At 39.0% G+C, this 19,515-nt stretch overlaps 1 pseudogene across 1 annotated transcript; it reads left to right on the top strand.

Annotated features, from left to right (window-relative positions):
• The first annotated feature begins 9,252 nt into the window (after nt 1–9,252).
• On the top strand, nt 9,253–14,472 carry LOC145136545 (wall-associated receptor kinase 2-like; annotated as a pseudogene). Its single transcript, XR_013720526.1, has 3 exons — nt 9,253–10,169; nt 12,277–12,444; nt 12,979–14,472. The product of XR_013720526.1 is annotated as a wall-associated receptor kinase 2-like (transcript).
• The last annotated feature ends 5,043 nt before the right edge of the window (nt 14,473–19,515 follow it).

Here is a 19,515-nt window from a genome sequence, read left to right as displayed (position 1 = left end):
TCCTCAAATCCTCATTTTGAGTTCAAATGCGCTCGACGGTGCATCCGAATCCCTCAAACCAAGGCTCTGATACCAACTTGTAACACCTAAATTTTTCACATTTTAAAAAACATAATTTCATCCACAATATTATAAAAATCTCATTGTATCACATAACACTCAAGAAAACATATCCCAAGATCACAAGTATAAAAAGCTCCTCATGTGTGTACTGATCATACCGGCGCCTTCCCGCGATCCTCACTGGTACCTGAAACACAAAACACAACACTGTAAGCATAAATGCTTAGTGAGTTCCCCAAAATACCACATATAACACATATTAGCCACTCGAGGCTATAACTCTGTGGGCCCACTAGCCCTAACTCTGTGGACCCTCTGGTCCTAACTCTGTGGACCCTCTGGTCCTAACTCTGTGGACCTTCCGGTCCTAACTCTGTAAAGTGTGGAATACACACAGCATAAATCACATAGAAATAATGCAGTGCAGCACATCACATACATAGCATACAAGATACTCTGTCACATAACTCTAATTACCACTCACGGTAAAGTATAGTGAGAAGACTCACCTCGGGTGACTTGGTAAATCTCGAACTCTGAATTACTACGCTAGCCTTCGCCTAATCACATAAATAATTACTCTAAGTAGTACAACTTCTAAAGGCTAGGTCAACCCCTCTCTATAAGTTCTCTAAGAAGGGCAAAAGACCAATCTGCCCCTCTAATGGCTCATAGGTCCAACCACTGACTAAACCCTGAAAGTCAACAAAAGTCAACGGTCAACATTGACCGGACTCGCCGAGTGCACTAGAGTGACTCGGCGAGTACATGCATGTACTCTTCGTCCCTGGTCCTCCCTGGACTCGCTGGTCAACCTGGTGCTCCATGGGTCTTCACAGGTCGCGAGTCGCGGGGCAACCCGACTCGGCTCGTCGAGTTCCTTATGGACTCGGCGAGTTCCTCCCATGAAAACCCTCAAAAGATCTCTTGAGGTCAGATCTGCTTCACCAAACAGTAGATCCATCCTTTTAACACTCAAAAGTCACGTAAAGGTGCAACCTTTACGTGCATGCAACCCATATCAAGCCTCGAATGGAGAAATAACACTAGAAATGACAACCTACTCTCCAATCCTCCATGAATCAGCATAAAGCAGAGTGGGAAAGGTTCTCTGGACCTCTATGGGTCCAGATCTGATGTCATAATCCCAAAGTGGACCTCATACTCTCTAGATCTTCCATAAAATGAGGGTAAAAACCCTAAAAGCAAGAAATCCATCAATATAACACGAAATGGGAAAGGTTTATACCTCCAAAGATGATACCACAAGATGATTAGCTCAGATCCAGTCCCCTTCACATTCTAGATGTGTGCTCCTATCTTCCTTCAAGCCAAACCACACAAAAAGATGAAGAAATAGCCTCCTTTTGCTCTCAACTCTCTTACTGCTCTCCCTAGGGTTCCTCTGGAGGGCATTGGCCGCAAATGGAGGCCATAAAGGCCTTTAAATAGGGCTCAGGCCCCGAGGATTAGGGTTTCACTTAACAGCGCGGACTCGTCGAGTCCACGCATGGACTCGCCGAGTCCATTCATTTAATACAGTCAACAAACATCGTTCCTACTCGGCGAGTTTAAGCGTCTACTTGCAGAGTCCCTCTCTAATACTCAATAAAAATACATAAAATAAGATACATGGGAATCCGGATGTTACAGTTAAGTTCAATCGTGACCCCTGATATCGATATCAATTAACCCGATTTCAACTCCAGCAATCAAAATATGTTTGATTTCGATCGACACCAAGTAATATCAAACGAAATCGACTCTAAAATCAATGACTTCTACTGCTCGACACATGAAATCTGTTCTTGATGTACACAACAACAGTTGAAATCAAGTATCCAATCAAATTCCAAAAAGAGCTCAAATCTCTTTTTTCTGTTCACGTTCGAATTCCAATCAAGATCAAGAGTCAAATTTTGACTTTCAATCTTATTCATACTTCCGATTTCAAAAGTTAAATCGTGATAAAGAACCAAACAGTATGATGACAATGATCAAGACTCAAGATCAAGAAACCGATTACGATGTTCAATCAATCAGCCGATGATTTGGAAAATAAAATCGATATGAATCTCAAATCAGTGTCGATATTCACGAATCATATGGATGAAAGATGAATCAGATGCGAATCAAATATGATATCCAAACATGGGCTCAAAGAGTGGTCATGAACAGTAAGTATATTAAATGGTTGGGCTCAATCAATTTAAATGAACAGTAATCGATCGGAAATTTGGGCTTTAAAACTTGGATCAATGAATAACAATGAATTAAATCTTTTGAATTCAGATTTGGGCTTGATCTTTTAAAAAATTTTTTGTTGAATCACCAATGGGGTAAAAACGGATTAGATTCAACGAAACAAATTGATCAAAAATTCAAAAACGTAACGCACGATTCAACAAGATTAAGAGAGATCATAGAGAGAGACTCACCAAAAATTGCTTCCATTGTGACAAAAATTCCCAAACCGAGAATCGTTCTTCAAAAATCACCTTGATCTTGAAGATCCGCTCTGATACCAATTGTAGTGACATAAGAACATGGTTTGGCATGCGGAATTAAAGTTTGCACAATGAACATGGTGATTTGGGTGTTCAAGAGATGTATTGATTGTATATGGTGTTACACAAAAAGGATCTAGATCTAGACTACATAAATAACACACACTTACACACTCACTTTTACATCTCTCAAGCACACCACTATAAGTGGACTAAACCCACCTTATATAGAGGTGTTTACATGTCTCTCTCTCACTCTCTATCTCTCATGTGTCTAAAGGCTAATGCACCACATGCAAGTGGGTCTACAAGAGTCAAACCATTACAAAGTCATACATGAAGAACTTTGCACCCCAACACGTATGCAAAAGTTATGAATTTTTGAAGATGTACAGTTTTACCCGCGTCCAGTGCCATGTGTCAACATCAGAGGTAAAGCGTTGGTGCTTACGCAAGCTCGCGATATGAGAGGCATGTCTCACGATGTGAGAGGCTCCTAAACAGCCTATAAATAGATGATTTCACCTCATTTCTTCATTACAGATCACTCCCAAACATTCATCTCTTTATAGATCCCATTTTCTATAGTTTTCGGGGTTTTGGAGTATCTTAACGAGGCTCTGAGGCATCAGAGAGCCTGAAAAATAGAAGCTCTTGAGTCGAGATTCTGCCAACGCAATTCTCAACTTTTCGTTAAAAATTATTGTAAGTTAAGCTGCACTTACTACGCTTTAAGTGTAACTTATGTTTAAGTTCAATATCGTTATTATGAACCTATAAAGAAGATTTATTAGTGATTCCAAGTTGTTATACTAATTGATATACTTACGGGGACGATGACAAGGCTAAATTTAGTGAGGTGTTTAAATTGGGATTTCCAAACAGTATACTCTGTATACCAAATGGACCCTACCTCCGATATGATCCTATTTGGTTGTCCCTTATAGATCAGTAGACTTTGAATTAATGATGAATCTAGACTAATAATTAGTCACAAGAAATAATAAACTAAGACCTACTGATAATGATACTAGGTTACGTCAAAGGAAAAGTCAGTTGCTAAAAGTGAAGCACAGTCCGAGTTTCGAATCATTACTTTATCAAGTGAGTGCATAGTTACCTTCAGATTACACATAGATACGAAGTATTTAATTTGCATGAATGCTATATGTGCTTATTATCAAAGTTCCTGATATCTGTGTTACATGAGATAATAATTTTTCCTAAAATTATTATATATGTATTTTATCGTACTCATAATATATTAGGAAGTATATGTAGAAAGAGATAAGAGAAATAAGATAATAGTTAGAGACTATAAGAAAATAGATAATGGTGTGAAACCATACTAGAGATAGAAAATGGTGAGAAACCATACCAGAGATAGAATAATGGTGAGAAACCATACTAAAGATAGAAAAATGGTGAGAAACTATACCAAAGCTAGAATAATGGTGAGAAACCATACCTGAGATAGAATAGTGGTGAGAGACCATGCCATAGATAGAGCAAGAGACCAGTCATCAAGCAGAGTATTGATGATGACCACAGACTATTCTAGACAGTCTAGTGGAACAATAGCAGACTTGTAATATGTAGGTGTTAATGAAGCACAAAAACCGAGAGTATGGGTTGTGGGATCATTTGACTACTTTATTTTCCCATGGTTACCTTACCGACACGTAATGCTAGCAGTATTTTTATACTCATTGCTTATAGTAATCCTTCGGTTAGAAGCCTTGAGATAGATCCTATTGAATAAGAGAGAGAGAGAGAGAGAGAGAGAGAGAAAGAAAGAAAGAAAGAAAGAAAGAGAGTAATAGGAATGGGTAATTGAGTTAACTGTTTGGTGTGAATTATATATTTCTAAAAGAGATAAATTATATTATTGTGGGTTGAAAACCCTACGTACTCACCAGGTTTCCCAACCAGACCCACTCAGTTTCTTTGTATCACAGTTAGCGATACAAAGGTACATGCACAAGGAGACATTCAAGGAGATGTGACTGTTAGTATATTGAGATATTATAAGTCTCCGTTTATGCTTATGTTTATGTTTTATATTAGTTATGAAATCCCGAGTTTTAAAAATACAAACAAAACACATTTCTTCGAAAATGCTTTGATAATCTTATTATCATGTTTTTAGAAAAAATTCCGCATAATTAATAATTTTAATAGAATACTTTGATTTAATAAGCATAAACAGATCAATATTTTTTTGGCCGTAAAAATGGAGATGTCACACATGCCCCTCCGAGAATGTCCAGATATCCTAATCATGCCAACTCCTTACCTTTCAACCCGGAAGGACCTGTATCTAAATCATAAAGTAGCAACTATAAGTCTAGGGCTTAGTGAGAGTAATCACAACACTTAATCACTATATAAATTATATGCATTCTTTAACTTACACATAACATATAGCTAAACTCATAACCATATAACTGACCATATATATATATATATATATATATATATATATATATATATATATATATATATATATATATATATATATATATATATTAACCACTTCCCTTCGAGAGCTCTACCATGGTCTTGACTCCTCTAGATTCCCTTCGATAGATCTATCTTTTGTCCAGATGACATACAACATATAATCTACATATTAAGCAAGTTCATGAGAATTCACCTCGGGTAACTGACTAGCTAATCCACACGGCAAGCTAGGTGGCACTAACACCGCCTGAAATAATTACACAACAATTAACTCTGATTTAGAAATTTATGCACATACTTAACTTTCTCCACTAAATGAGTGTGTCCTCACTTAGTCCTTATCTTGAGGAAAAAGACCATTTTTACGTTCCTTAAAGACCTGAGTTGGACTTTCACGGACTTTTGAATAAAAGTAAAACTGGTCAAAAGTCAATCATCAATGGTCAACAGCCCACCGTGTCGTGGTCTGGTCTAAACAAAATTGACATGAGTTAAATGACCATCGTACCATGGTTGGTCCATGACCATGTCGTGGTGGGTCCGGGAGGTTAAAACTTCCATTAAGCACTTAATTCGTTGAGTCAAAGTCCCATACTTTATAGAATACATCAATACTATCTCATGGTCCATAAAAATCAAAACTTTATGGACATGCATGTCCAATGCATGTCTCACACCATTCTAGGTCAAAATGGTGGAAATAAGATCATAACTCCAAGCATGGAACCAATTAGAGATTAAACACCATATCCATAATACAAAACACTCCTAGAGCCTTAAGGAACAACAAAGTAGCAACCTTTATCTTGGAGTTCTCCAAAACACCATTCAAAATCCATAAACATGACAAGAACAAGCATAAAACTCAAGATCCAAGAAGTAATACGCATAAAGGTTGAATCTTGACAACTTACAATGTTCCAGGAGTAGCTAACACTGAAGAATCAGAATCACAATACACTTCACAAGCTCCAAGAGAGTTGGATCTTCCTTCCAAAGCTTCAAGAATACCACGAACTCAAGGGAGGTGGAGAGGAGATTCTTAGGGATTCTAGGGTTTTAACTGAGGAACGGAAGGCTAGAGAATTGAGTAACCCTAATCCTTACATTCCTTAAATAGAGCCCAAGACCCGAGGACTAGGGTTTTGGGTTGTGGTAGACCCGTTCTTCATTTAATGACGTGGTCGCGCTGCAGACACCAAACCACCATGTCGTGGTTGGAGGTTTTTCCCCAAAACCTTAAGTTAATTAATCCAGAAAACGGGTGCTACATTATATATGATATGTTGATTCCCAGTCAGCGTCATGTTGTTTATGTTTTTTTTGTCACACTCTTTAATTTAAAGTCTTAATAATACACGATTAAATTTATTATTATATGTATTATGTTTATTAATGATTCTTGGGTACCCTAGGGATTGGGATTGCCAGAACAAAAGCTTTAAGGCCACTTACGTTCTTTTGGCGTAACTGGGAATCTGGTTCTTTAACCAATCCACCCAATTACAACATTGTATGTTTTTTTCCTTTCTTATTAGGAGAATCATATTAAATTATTCGTTGACTAATAGTAATAAAACTGTGTTCTTTGTTATAGGTAGCCATCATACTCGAAACTAACATTCACAAGGGGAAGCTTGGTGAATATCATGTCTAAGTTCTTGTTGTCATTTTTTATTAGACTTTGGTAGGTTTTGGGTAGTTCTTGACTTACCCTTATTATTTGTTTCATAAATAGTAGATTACTTTTTTTGTTAAACAACATAATTGGGTTTTAAGTTTTTGGTCAACTTTTATTCCTATTATTATAGGTTATGTATACAATTACTTGACTTGCATATTACTTTCTTTTTAGTGAAATCCTAACCAAATTTTGTATCATGTAAACCTATGTATACACTTAATCTGATGGATTATTTCGTGTTATTGAAAACTACATGGTTATCCTACCGCAACGCTCAGACGGGTCATCACCTAGTTACATTAAAATGTTAACGTCTTATCCAAATAATTGTTTTTTAATGTCTGGTGTTTAATGGTAGTTTAATGACAATGTACTTTTTTTCAATGTTTGATGTCTTAATCGAGTTCTTAATGGTAGTTTAATGACAATGTACTTTTTATATAGTTTGGATGATTTGGTTTGATTTTGGGTTTGTTTAACCTTTTTGTATGAAGGCACTAAAGAAAGTGGGATAACAAGTTTGGATGATTTGGTTTGATTTTGAGTTTGTTTTAATGTTTAAATGTAATGTATTATTGTGATGCATAACATGTTTTGATGATTTGATTTGCTTTTGTTGCAATATTAGAATACTATTAATTTCTATTTGATTAAATGATTTTATGAACTTATTTAGTGTTGTAAGTCTATTAAAGGTTTTAATTTCTCATTGTTCCATTGTAGTTTTTCCAAACAATATTAAATTTTTTTGGCATAGATTTCGAGTTTTGGGTCGAGTTTTCAGGTCTATATCGGGTTTCGTGTTTAGGGTCGGGTTTGGAAAAAAATTCAGCCCCGTTAAGAAACTCGTCGAGTATCGGGTCGGGGATTGGAAATTTTTTGTTATTGAGTTCGGGGGTGGGATACCCTACCCCTCCTCGTTGCCATTCCTAACCCCAATATCCCCAAAATGATGATATCGAAGGGTGCCGGAAACTCAACTAAAATCATCAAGAAGGAAAACGGAAGAAAACGGAAAAAAAAACCGTCGAATATATTAGGACGAAGATAAGGAAGCAGTGCTTGCAAAAGCTTGGATTTCAATATCTTTAGATGGGATGACAGGCAACACCCAAAACGGGACGACATGTTGGAACTGTGTCCCATCACACTTCCACTCATAAAAACTTCCACTCATAAAATGTGAGAAGGTGAATACTGGACTTACAATGATGTCAATGGAAAATGACACCATCCAGGATCTACTTTTATACGTTTTAATGACATCTGAGCTTGCTAAGTCACTCGCAATCCACCGACTCCAACAAACGAGCGACTTTAGAGTCGGATGCGAGTTTTAGGATTTGATCTCAATGATGATGTTGACGAAGAGGAGTCGCATGATGTCACCCTTTGACGCCTGATTGGAAGGTACAAATCGAAAAGAATGACATCACCATCGACAAATGATCAAAAGGAAAAAAAGCGTTGTTGAAACAGATGTCGTGCATGTGCTTTCACAAAAGCTTGACGATCATCTTTTTTTTCAAAAAAAGATAGATTTAAAGACTTCCACTCGCATGAGAGGAGAAACATATACTTAACGACTTTAAAATTATAAACACGCTTCCACATACGGATCTTCTACCCGATCAAATCGAGGTTTTTTAACAAGCTCAAATGCAAATGAAACACAAATATAAGGAGTATAAGTTTTACTTTTTAACATAATTTTTAATTTTAGTGTAATGTTTTTCTTAATATTTTTTAGGTTTTTAATGTAATTTTATATTTTCCTTTTTAGTAATGTAATTTTTATTTGTTTTAATGAAAAATTTATTTTGTTTTAGAAAATGTTATGCTTTTATTAAGATTACTTAATTAAAATAAATAAAAAATAAATCGTATATAGATGCTATGGAATTGTAGGTATTTTCTAATTAAGGTTAGTACGACATAGTAGAAATACAATTAACCTCATACTTTTAAATAAGAGAAATTAAATTACCTCCTATTTTTTATGCCTACAAATATTTCTACCTATTAAAATTATGACATGTGTTACCATTTCATATTTACTTAACTATCTCGTTAAGAGTATATTAGGAATATATCAAATAAAATTAAATTGAATGATGGAATAATGACACGTATCATAATATTAGTGGATAGAAATATTTGTAGGCATAAAAGATAGGAGGTAATTTCTCACCGCTCCTTATGGTCTTTTCAATCAACGACAAATTCACAAGAAAAACCTTAGTCATGGTTGGCTAGAAAGTTAATGCAGATACCGATGGAAAATCATTGGTGGTTTCCTAAGCCGTTCGTTATTCTTTTGTGGTTAACGGTGAACCATTCGTTTAACAATAGCCTTACAATAAAAGTCAATGGTCAACTAGTCTCGATATATTTTCAATAACGATAAAAATAAGTAGAAGAATGTTTCAAACTATAATATAAATATATTTTTAATAAATAATAAAATAAGTAGAGGAATGTTTAAACTATATAATAAGACCAATAAGTATTATAATAAACAAAATATTGCAATTTCATAAAGTTACAAGAAAACATGCTTCTTCTTTTCATCCTTGTTCTAACCTGGATGCTGCCATTACCTGAGGGCAATTTTGTAGGTGCTACAGCTATAGCAAAGCCAGGTTGCCGAACAAAATGTGGGGAAGTGACAGTTCCATACCCTTTTGGCATCAACTACATAGTAATGCCAGGAGGCTACGTAACAGAGCAAAACTGTTCCTTAGAAGATACATTTGAGCTGACCTGCAACTTGACTTCAAAAGCTCCAGAGCTTTTTATTGGGACGGGGAACCTCAAGGTATACAATATTTCAGACTCAGAGATGAGAATTTCCGTTTCAATTGCCTTCAGATGCTACGACAGTTATGGGAATATAAGTGAGAATAAAACTTCCTGGACTGACATTCCAGAGAGGTTCCCCCTCACATTTTCCCAGAAGAACAAGTTCACTGTCATCGGATGCGATGATTATGCATGGATAAGAGGGCCACCAGGATCCGACTATGCTAGTGGCTGTATGGGGATATGTAACAACCCAAGTCGTGTGCCTGATAATGGGACATGCTCAGGAAGTGGCTGTTGTCAGACATCAATACCACATGGTCTCCAATATTTCAATATTACACTTGGCTCTTTCAATAACCATGGCAGTGTGGTGTCCTCAAATCGTTGCGGTTTTGCATTTCTTGCTGAGGAAGAGAGCTTTAAGTTTGGTGGTGCTCGTGATATGTCTAATGCTACAGAGTTTTATATAAAGACAAGGTCCAATGTCCACAGGGTTCTGGATTGGGAAATCAGAGGCAATCCGAATTGCTTAGAGCCTACGGTATGCAAGGGAAATAGCTTCTGAAAGAATGCCAGTATTAGTGGGTATCACTGCAGCTGCAAGGAAGGTTACCAGGGCAATCCTTATCTTGAACCCGGCTGCGAAGGTCAGTTTCAATTTTAAAGCAGAATCAATTCCAGTAAATAGAACATGAATAACATTATAATATGTTGTTCATCATGTTTATATATTTATTTATTTATTTTTACTTTTCTTCATCATTCTATAATAAGTTTGCAAATGCTAGAAAAATATCAAACTTTGTCTTAAATTTTTTCGTCAAAGATCTTCATAATATAATACTAATATACTATGCTCGTAATAACTACGAGTGGTGGGTGTGGGCAACGCCCCACACGCGTTACTAGGAGAAAAAGAAGGAAATGGCGTTATTAGGTGTTATGGTGGTAACAGGAAGCAACGGGGATGCCTTTAACATGGAATAACATGGGAGGGGGCGGTGTTCATTGGTGTTATTAGGTGTTATTAGGCATAATAACGGGAGTGGGCGTTGCCCACTTCGAGTAGCCTAACTGATCAGAGCATCTTCAATTACAAATTCTTAAAGATACCAATAATATAGAATCATCCATTGCAAAAAATTGCGAATGTGGACTAACCTATTTTGTTGAGGTGGAAGTCTCTTTGAGGGTTCAAATCCGACCGTAGGCTAATTAACTCTCCGGTGAATTTAACTTTAACTACTAACCAGCACTTAAAAAAAAAATATATTGCACAAAATTACTTTGTTGATCAATATTACCAACAACTTAGATTTTATTAAATGGTTTTTTTGAGTTTCCTGCTAATATATATTTAACCCCTTTGTTCAATAATATTGATTTTATTCTCGAGTAATATTTTACTCTCAAATGTTAATTGATTACTTTTTGACTACTTGATTTTTTTAATTTTAATCTCCCATCTTAAATTTTACGAGGTCATATAATTTGTTTAATTTTACACGGGCATACTATATATATATATATATATATATATATATATATATATATATATATATATATATATATATATATATACTAGGTGTGAGACCCAAGGTTCTAAAAAGCTCGCCATGGCTCCGCCATGGTGCGTCACGGCTCCAAGGCTTGCACTTGCCGTCAAGCTTTGCTAAAACGCCGCCTTAACTCATATATGTGTATAAAAATGAATAATAGTTGAAAATACATATAAAAATATTAATTATATAGAAGATTGCCGCCTTAAGTCACGCCTTGCAAACGCCATGACTCGCCAAGGCTCGGAAAAGTTTGAGGCTTGACATTGCCGCCAAGTCACGTCTTACGTTATTTAGAACCTTGGTGAGACCTATGTATTATATGGGTTTATTTTAAAAAAAAATTAAATATAAAATTTTAACAATTTGAAAATTTTGAATTTATAAGAAAAATGAGAATTTTTTTGAATTATTAAAATTAATGATGCTTTAATGTATTGAATACATTACATATATAAACTCTTTCTAATAAATACCTTACATATTAAATGTGAAATTTTAATTTAATAAAATGAAAAATACAATGAATTTACAAGAGTAAAATAAAAAATTTAAAAATTTTAGAAAATGTCATGTGTCCAAATGAAAGAGAAGAGGACATGTGGCAAAAAACTTTCATTTATTAGAGTATATATATATATATATATATATATATATATATATATATATATATATATATGCAGTAAATAGAACTTGCATAAAATTGTAAATCATTGTTAGCTATTATGGTTCTTGTTGTTCATGTTTTCTATATCTTCTTCTTCATTTGTGATAAGACTCAACAATGATTGTGTATGTATTTCATCTCTTATTAGAATATCTATAATGCATAGTTCAATTGGAGAGTTGAATAGAGATGTCATACGCCTACTTGGCGGATTAAACTCAATCATTGTTGGATGCCATGTTGACATCTAATTGATATGAAATTCAACGGTCATTGAAATCTTTTGTGGGAAAAAAGAAACATTTTAATTATTAAAAATATATTTCATTGAACTTTATAAAGTTTGATGTATTGTATAAAAATTAATATAGATTTCTATAGAATGTAAAATGATAATGTGTCAATCTATTAAACTTTAATAAGTTCAATGCAGTGTGGATGTTCTTAATTAATATTAGTAAACCAGAATATGTGACATTTTTTTTATCTCTTTTACTTAATATATATGTGGATATCTTTATTTGCTAGACATCGACGAGTGCAAGGATAATAGTACATACCCTTGTTATGGCAATTGCAATAATACTCCAGGGAATTACACCTGTACTTGTTTAGTCGGATACGAGGGTGATGGGAAAACGAAAAATGGGTGTCAACGTAAAGCTTCAAAGTTTCCAGTGATGGCATTATCTTTAGGTATGTGTAATTTTTTTTTGAACCATCAAGGTTGAAAGGGAAATCACTGCTCCATTTGTCTTGATTAAATTATCCATTTTACAATTTCAAAATATCTTGTATATAACTTCTTACTAAACCATAACCCACCAAAAGGCTTATACCCAAACGAGTGCCCCGCAACCCAAGTGGTTGCCGTTTGGAATAGTGGTGTAATTTATGAGTACAAAACTAAACCCCATAATTAAACATTGAGCCTTTTCTATACGTTCTACAGTTCCTTCTGAAGCTTGTTCTCTTCCGTCTGCTTATTCAGTTCTACATTTAAATTCTGTACCCTTACTATCGGAACCAATAACTTCTCCTCACTACAAATAATGATGCCCATCTCCAAACTTCTAAACCAGATTAACTTCAAGCATAGTACGAATTCACTTTTGTTATATGAGCAGATCCGTTTTAAATTTCCTTCTGATTCTTTTCATTACATGCATTTATATTTTAATATTATAACGCAATAACTATTAATTGTTTTTCTTTTATTTTCACATGTAGCTCTGGTCTTTGGCTTACTTGCCATATTATCTGGGATAAGTGGGATTTTCCTTGGCGTAAGGAAGAGGAAACTCATAAAGCTACGAGAAAAGTTTTTTGAGCAAAATGGGGGTGAGTTTATGAAACAAAAGCTCAAGGCAACAGGGGCTAATGACGCTGTGACTATGTTTAGCACAGATCAGCTTCAAAAAGCAACTGATAACTATTCTGAGGAGCGAATTGTTGGCCGAGGTGGTTATGGTGTAGTGTATAAAGGATTCTTACCAGATAATCGTGTTGTCGCAATAAAGAAGTCTAAAATAGTGGATGGGAGTCAATCTGAGCAATTCATCAATGAAATCTGGATCCTTTCACAAGTTATCCATCGAAATGTGGTTAAGTTGTTAGGCTGCTGTTTGGAAGAAGAGGTACCAGTACTAGTTTATGAATTCATCTCCAATAACACACTTTTCTATCACATTCATCATAAACCTGGTGGAATGAGTTGGTTATCATGGGAGAATCGACTGAGAGTTGCTGCTGAAGCTGCATCTGCACTTGCATACCTTCATTCACAAGCTACTATGCCTATTATACACAGAGATGTCAAGTCCGCCAACATATTATTAGATGAAAACTACACCACAAAAATATCAGATTTTGGTGCTTCAAGGTTGGTCCCTTTAGATCACGATCAAGTCACTACTCTTGTTCAGGGCACACTTGGTTACTTGGATCCTGAATACTTCCACACAAGCCAATTAACCGACAAGAGTGACGTTTATAGCTTTGGCATGGTCCTAGCAGAACTCATAACTGGGAGATTGCCAATTTGTGCAGCTAGAACCAATGAAGAAAAAAATTTAGCAACCTACTTTGTCAAGTCAATGAAAGAGAACCGTCTTTTTCAAATTGTTGAACCACGATTATTACAAGAAGGGACTCTTGAGCAGCTACAAACAGTAGCTGAGCTAGTCAAGAGATGCCTTAACTTACTAGGAGATGAAAGACCTACTATGAAAGAGGTGGCAATGGAGCTAGAGGGCTTGAGGAAGTTCACAACTCATCCTTGGATTCAACAACATGAACAAGCGCCTGAAGAATCTAGAAGCTTAATCCTTGAAGTTGAACAATCTGATCTTTATGGTGTCCCGTTAATCCCATATAGTAGTAACGAATGGGAATCGTACTCAGGAATAACAGAAATGGCGTTTCAAGAAAACAAACCGCGCTAAGTTTGAGGGTGTTGGTTATAGTCCCAGTTGTTTGATGAATCTTGCATCATGCTTTCTCCCAAAACTGTCATTACCATTTCAATTGTTGTCTTCATTCTGCTATGTCAAGTCTATGCTTTATTTGTTTTAGTTCATTTGCATGGTGTGTCTTCCAGAGTTGTTGAGTTGTTTACCGCTAGTCTGGTAGTTTCAATGAGTTTGTCTGGTTGTCCTATTGAACTTCCGTGTATCAGGAAAATTAACTACTCATTCTTGATTTCTTGTAATTGCTTTTAAATAATTGGCCCATGACTCCCGGTGATTTTAGAATTTTTGCTTTCAAGATGAGCTTTTAGACTAGAGGAAGTAGTAGCACTCTTAGCACGTTGACATGTAGGATTTTTTTTAGTTTTTTTAAAGCCACGTAAGCTTAGCAAATATAGCACAAACACTACAAGAATCCACACCTATGCAGACATCTATGTCGACGACATGTGTTGTCTGTAAAAGTCGGGATATAGGGACCACATTTTGTCAAAGTTGACCAAATGCCATGTTGACCAATTTCTTGACAAGTCGTCGGGGTAGGTAGGGCGCGAAAGTAAAAAAAAAATCCCGCTTTTCTTAAAATCTATTCCGAAGACAAGTTGTCGTTATAGAAAAAAAATTCTATTTTTTAATTGTAATGTTGAAGATAAAAGAGAACGATATCGTTTTTTTGACCTCTATCCTGCCGACACATCGTCGGTATAGAGGTAGGTCGATCCGTGTGAAATGTATGCTGACGACATGTCATCAGAATAGGTTTATTATTTTTATTTTTTAAAATTAAGATGGAAAATACTAAACAACATTGTGTTTATTTACCCTATACCGACTACGACATGTCGTCGGTATAGGGTTTCTGTAGCACCTGGTTCTTGGTATGTATTTTTATTTAAGTATTTTGCATTTTTGGCCTTGGACTCGGCGAGTCGAAGGACCAACTCGCCGAGTAGAAGCAGGACGAGACGCGGGATTTAAGTGATGGACTCGTCGAGTCGGGTCCCGGACTCGACGAGTAGGCTCTATATGGACTAAACCCTAATCTGAGGGTTTGCACCCTATTTAAACAACCTTATACAGCCTTCATCGCCCCTTTATGCTCCCAAACACCCTCTATAGAAAACCCTAGCCGTTGTTGAAGTAATCTAAGCCATTTTGGTGGAGTTTTGTGTTGATAGTCTTAAGAAGGAAGGAGAAAGGCTTGAGGAAACAAGAGGAGACCAGAAGGGTTCGAGTTTGTGCTTCATCTTCAGCCATCAGAAGGTATAAAGTTGCTAACTTGCTTGTTCATTTGCTAGATCCCATTTGGTAGAGATTTAGGGCTTTTAAAGCCACCTTAGGTAGCCAACCATGAATGCAAGTGTGGTTGCGGACAAGGCTTCGGATCTAGGTCCTTAAAGGGGTCACAAGGCAGAAAGTGGGTGCTTTTACACCCAAGAAAGACTCCATGCAACCCAAGAGCTTGTTGTAGGACCTTTTGGACTCAAAGTCCCATGCATGCACGTGAAGTTTGTAACTTTACGTGCTAGAACGATTGTAGGAGCCCAGATCTACCTTTTGGTCAAGTGTTGTACCTCAGAAATCGAGGATTTAGTGTGTGGATGTCATCGACTCGGCGAGTCCGTTCTTGGGACTCGACGAGTCCAAGGCTTTGAGTCCTATATCTGTTGAGGGTCAAAAGGACTCAGTTGGGTGTTAGAGGAGTTGTAACAAGACAGAAAGAGTGACCCAACACATTGGAATTAATTTTAGACCTGGAGTTCATGGGACTCGACGAGTGCTAGAACAGACTCGGCGAGTCCAAGGCAATCTTCTTATGGATGAAGATGAACTCGACGAGTTGTTCATACAACTCGGCGAGTCGAAGTCAGGACTTGTTCATCTGTTGAAGATGAACTCGACGAGTGTTCATCAGACTCGGCGAGTCGGATGAAGGATCAATCGATGTTCATATCAGAGAGGAACTCGTCGAGTCATCGCTAAACTCGACGAGTAGAGTCGTGGATAAGGACGAGTAAAGGGAAGGGACTCGACGAGTTGACGGCCCAACTCGGCGAGTCCGGTCAACTAGAAGTTGACTTTTGACTTGGACTTGGTTGGGGGTAAAATGGTCATTTTACCCTAAGAGTAGATATCAGTTCTAACTGAGTGTTTGTGGGGATTGTAGCCGGAGGATTTTCGGAGCAGCAGCGGACGGAGGTTTCCCGCACAGATTATCAGCAGCTACTCGTACGAGGTGAGTTACATTGCTTGAGATCGACCCCTTTGGTCTGAATGCTGCTTGCTTTGTGCTTTGAGGGACTTTGAGTGATGGGAGTTAACTATTAGGTGAATACGTTAAGTCACATGTGATAAGGGTTGAATAATCTCAGAGGATTGGATTTGACCCTATTGCGCATCTCTTGTTTGAGTCTAACCGTTGTAGGGACGAGTCTTTTACTCGAAGGATTATCTGAGCCTCGTTACATGTGATGGTATTCAGGTAATTGCTAATTGGCATTACAATGAGGCCTTCAGCAGCTGAGGACCGGTTTGAGTGGTGTCAGAGAATTTCCCTAGGGTAAGCCTAGGATGAGAGTTGTAGAGATCAGTAACAGTAGTAGTGACTTGGTGGAGTCGAGGCGGTTCTTGAGGAAAGTACGGATAGATGTGGAAGGTAGTATGGGCCCGTACTACTGAAAGCAGAGGATCTGTACCTGAATCGAGAAAGGCTGAAGCGAGACCAAGGAGCTCGTGATGGATGTGATCCCTCTAGATGTATCAGTATCACTGACGATTGTCATTATGTATTGCAGAATGGTGGTACTACGTCCGAGGCCAGCAGTTGGCAGTTCGGGAGAGGGATCGGGTTCGGGATCAGGTTCCGAACCAGTGGATGAGAGGCTATGCGAGTTTATCTCGTCCGAGATCACTAGAGGCATCCTTGATTCGACCCCGGTCATCTTTGGGTCGATTAAGGAAGGGATTGTCGAGCTGATGGAGGATCGCCTCCGGGCGTTCAGGAGCAACATGGCGACCAGCCAGTAGGGATCGCGCACACTGTCCTTTAAGGACTTCAGGGGCAGTGGTGCGCCAGATTTCCATGGGGCGAAGGACCCCATTGTGGCCAGACGGTGGATTGCAGACATTGAGTCTGCACAGTTGACTAGCTTCTGCCCTGAGGGGTCGAAGGTGAGGTATGCAGCAGGATGCTTGAGAGACAGGGCCAGAGATTGGTGGGAGTCGGTTGGTGACTCTCTGGGAGCCTCGGTGGTTGAGGCTATGATGTGGCTGGGCTTTGTGACTCGGTTCAGAGCGGAGTTTGCACCTGCAGTGGAGCTCCAGCAGTTGGCGAGGGAGTTCTTAGATATGAGACAGACTACGGAGACTGTGGCGGAGATCACCGCCAAATTCCGGGAGAGGGCATTGCTAGTGCCCCAGTATGCGGGAGATGAGGACATGAGGAGGACCCGCTATCATGACATGCTGCGAGCCGACATTTGGGAGCATGTTAGTTTTTCAGCTTGCCCTACCCTGGAGTCCATGATTGCCAGAGCAAGGGAGAGGGAGATCGATCTGGAGCATTTCCGGAAGAGGAAGGTAGAGGAGGGGCAGACGATTGGGGCTTCGGGGAAGAAGCCCAAGGGATCAGATGGTAGGCCGAAAGGCCAGTCAGGACCAGGCCGCTGCAGGAAATGCGACAGCCCACATGAGGGGGCGTATAGATTGGGATCGTCGGGCTGCTACAAGTGCGGCAAGACGGGGCACTTCAGCAGGGATTGTACCGCCCATATACCGGATATTCAGACATCTGAGTTGCTGTGTTTCCACTGCAACCAGAGGGGCCACAAGAAGGCCAGCTGCCCCCAGTTGACAGCAGCAGCAGCGCCAGTGAAGGCGCCAGCTCCAGCGACCCTGCGGATTACTGATGGCCGGCAGGGCAAGTCAGAGGCTCCAGTGGTGAGGAGTCGGGCCTTCCAGTTGACTACCGAGGAGGCACGCGCTGCACCCGATGTGGTGACAGGTATGACCTCTTGTTATGCTTTTATGATATGCTGCTGTGTTTTTGATATGTTATGTATGTGCTCTGTTTAGGATCGTTCCATGTGAACGGTGTCCCAGTTCAGGTATTGTTTGATTCGGGTGCTACCCGATCATTCGTCTCTCTTGCGCTTAGCAAGAAGTTTCCTGAGTCTTCGGGCATGTTGGATTGCCCTCTAGAGGTCGAGATTGCGGACGACCGGTCAGTGCGAGCATCTGAGGTCTTTCGAGATTGTGTTTTGAGATTGTGCGATGAGCGTTATCTGGTAGACCTGGTTCCTATTCCATTGAGAGGGAACAAGGTGATTATAGGCATGGATTGGCTGAGCCCTAATGGGGCAGTGATTGACTGTGCGCAGCAGTTGGTGCAGATCAGGACCCCAAGTGGGGGAGAGCTGGTGATTCAGGGCGAGAGGCCACAGCGAGGACCAGCTTTATGTTCAGCAGCGAGAGATAGGCGTTACCTCCAGCAGGGTTACACAGGTTATGTACCTTATGTTATGGATACCCGGGAGGCGGGTAGGGCGACGGTGGGCGATGTGCCCGTGGTGCGAGAGTTCGCGGACGTATTCCCCGAGGAGCTGCCTGGGATACCTCCGGAGCGACAGGTGGAGTTCAGGATCGACCTAGTTCCTGGTGCGGCTCCGATAGCCAAGGTACCGTATCGGTTGGCTCCTCCCGAGATGCAGGAGTTGTCTACATAGCTACAGGAGCTGTTAGACAAGGGATTCATTAGACCTAGTAGTTCTCCCTGGGGAGCCCCGCATCTGTTCGTGAAGAAAAAGGACGGGTCGCATCGGATGTGTATAGACTATAGGGAGCTGAATAAGGTAACTGTGAAGAACCGTTACCCACTCCCAAGGATTGATGACCTCTTTGACCAGCTACAGGGAGCATCTTGGTTCTCCAAGATTGATTTGCGTTCAGGGTATCATCAGATGAAGGTCAGAGAGGAGGATGTACAGAAGACGGCATTTCGGACGCGTTATGGCCACTATGAGTTCGTGGTGATGCCTTTCGGGCTCACCAACGCTCCTGGCGCGTTTATGGACCTCATGAACCGCGTGTGTAGACCGATGTTAGACCGGTCTGTGATAGTGTTTATCGATGATATCTTGGTTTACTCCAAGACGCGAGAGCAGCATGAAGAGCATTTGCGAGAGGTTCTGGAGGCTTTGAGGAGGGAGAGCTTGTATGCTAAGTTCTCCAAGTGCGAGTTCTGGTTGCGCGAGGTGCAGTTTCTTGGGCACCTTGTCAACTAGAACGGGATTTCGGTAGA

Source organism: Lactuca virosa, chromosome 9 (genome assembly GCF_052849685.1).
Source record: "Lactuca virosa cultivar CGN04683 chromosome 9, Lactuca_virosa_CGN04683_v6, whole genome shotgun sequence".
In the NCBI taxonomy this organism is placed as follows: domain Eukaryota; kingdom Viridiplantae; phylum Streptophyta; class Magnoliopsida; order Asterales; family Asteraceae; genus Lactuca; species Lactuca virosa.
Note: the sequence above shows the minus strand (reverse complement) of the source record. Positions and strands in the feature narration are given on the sequence as shown.